The sequence below is a fragment of the Octopus bimaculoides genome, chromosome 25 (assembly GCF_001194135.2).
Source record: "Octopus bimaculoides isolate UCB-OBI-ISO-001 chromosome 25, ASM119413v2, whole genome shotgun sequence".
NCBI lineage: Eukaryota > Metazoa > Mollusca > Cephalopoda > Octopoda > Octopodidae > Octopus > Octopus bimaculoides.
Window position 1 is genome coordinate 3127161 of NC_069005.1, and position 2684 is coordinate 3129844.

Sequence of the window (2684 nt, forward strand, 5' to 3'; positions counted from 1 at the left end):
TATATATATACGAGGGTGAGTCAAAAAAGAATTCCCATTTTGTTTAGGACAGGTATAATTACCAACACAGGAACATGTATCATACATCAAAATGAAGCTGGTCCTCTGTGGATCACATCCCTACTTCTCAACACGGCCACCGTTTCTCTCAATGGCAATGTTCCACCTTCGAATGAGTGCATGTATCCCTGCCCCGTAAAATTATGTTGACTGTTCTTTGAGCCACTTCTTCACTACAGTTTTCACTTCCTCGTCACTGGAATAATGTTTGCCTCTCAAACCCTCTTTCATGGGGCCGGAGAGATGATAGCCTGAAGGCGCTAAAGGATTCCCCGCGTACGCACACACAGAAACACACACAGAAACACACACACACACACACACACACACACACACACGCTAGACAGGAAGCCGGTCCGTCGAAGTATTGCGCTTACTTGTCAGCTGAGTGAAACGAACTGTTTTTACTTAAAAACACAACCAATGGTCGTTGCGGGAATCGAAAGCGAAACTTAGAATCATAAATGCAACGCACTAACCACTGAAACACGCCACTCCATTAAGTGATATCTAAGAACTGGTATTCTAAAATCCATCTATTAAATTACAAGAAACATAAAACGACAATTGCAACCTTATACTTTGAGATCGGACAAGAACAAGAACAGTACTTGTTGTTTTTTAAGTACATGGCCATATCTTTTAAGTTACAAGTCGAAAGGACAATAGGGAAAGTTGTTTTTTCCGGTCGGATATAAAACTTACAACTTAAGACCTTGGACAAATACGGAACGATGTATTTTCCCACACTCTAAATATTCGGCAAAACACGCCGAAGTGGGAAAGTGTTTCTAATTCTTTTTATTGGAAAGGCTGATGTACACCACTTCAACATGTGTTCTTTGTCTCCTAGAACTGTGTGGCAACTTGTGTTGGTTGGTTTACGTAGCTCTAACTACAAAATTCATCATCATCATCATCATTTACATGATTGGCATCATCATCACTAACATCATCATTATCATCACCATCATCATCATCATTTACATGATTGGCATCATCATCATCATCAACATCACCATCACCATCACCATCGCCATTATTATCATTATTATTATTATTATTATTATTATTATTATTATTATTATTATTATTATTATTATTATTATTATTATTAGTAGTAGTAGTAGTAGTAGTAGTAGTAGTAGTAGTAGTAGTAGTAGTTGCAGTAGTAGTAGTACAAAATTCATCAAAAGAGATCAACAGAAGAAAAATTAATATTGTGGTCGATTTTTTTCGGCGAAATCATTTATAGAGGTGCCACAGCATGGCCAATGTCCAGCGACTTAAAAGAAACATAACAACAACAAAAAGAAAAGGCATAAACAAGTAAAGATGATAGAAGGTGGGTGTCTGCCCATATAACTTGAAGCTATTACGAGGATTCGAACTGATTTTGTCAGTTTAGCGGGATTAAGGGCAAAATGTGAAACCTGGAAAGATTCGATCTCACAAACCAACGAACACAGCTAAAACGTAAATAACAACATAGAAATGACATTTCGACCAGTACTCTATCGATTTTGCCAATGCAGCAATGTAATCAGATGCAATATGATGATAATGATGTTGATGATGTGGGTGATGACGATGATGATGATGATAATGTTGATGAACATGATCATGGTGCTGAGGGTGATGCTGCTGCTTGTACTACTACTACTACTACTACTACTACTACCACTACTACTACTACTACTACTACTGCTGTTGCTGCTGCTGCTACTACTACTACTACTACTACTACTACTAATAATAATAATAAAAATAATAATGATAACGGTAGCAGCAGCAGCAGCAATAGTATTAATAATATTAATAAACCGTATTTCCCTTTAGCACTATATTAACAATAAGTTAATTGAAAGTTGAAAATTTAGCGCTCAGTTAACGAAATATAACATTACGCTTATGTGTGAGATAGATACAATTGAGGAACAGAGAGAGAATCGACTCTTAGTAAAAGTTTTCATTATATAAAGGCAACATCATCAACTCGAACAAAAACGACCAGAAGCAACAACAACAACAACAACAACAACAACAACAACAACAACAACAACAACAACAACAAAAGCAATAGCGGTAGCATTTAATATGGCGGTGTTATCGGGAGTAGAGGAAACAGTAGAGTAACAATGGCGGTCATATTTCCTTTCACGTATAAGTTTAGTCATAACCGGAAGTCAGTTTCTAACACCTATATAATACCCGTCATGTCTGAATTGAATGAATAATGTCCAATAACAGATACAGAAACATAGGTGCGAAAGTATATACCGCACACATACATACATACATACATACATACATACATACATGCATACATACATAAGTAGTTGTATACATACACATATATGTGTTCACTCATATGGAATATACGAAGTTATCTGATTGTGTGTTTCTGTCCCTTTCCATATATATTTATGCGTACATCCACGCACACACATATGCAGACTGATATACCTATGTGTGTGTAAGTCTGTGTGTATGTGTGTGTGTGTGCGTGTGTGTGTATATCTGGTAATATCAATAAATATATGAATATTCTTACAAAGTATATCTACAAGTGGATGGATCTATGTAATGTATATATATTTATATATATATATATATATATATAT

General features: G+C 35.8%; 1 protein-coding gene across 1 annotated transcript in view; it reads right to left on the reverse strand.

Moving 5' to 3' along the window:
• The window catches only part of LOC106875585 (uncharacterized), a 257209-nt gene that overhangs the window by 201898 nt on the left and 52627 nt on the right, over nucleotides 1-2684 (reverse strand). The window lies entirely within an intron of this gene.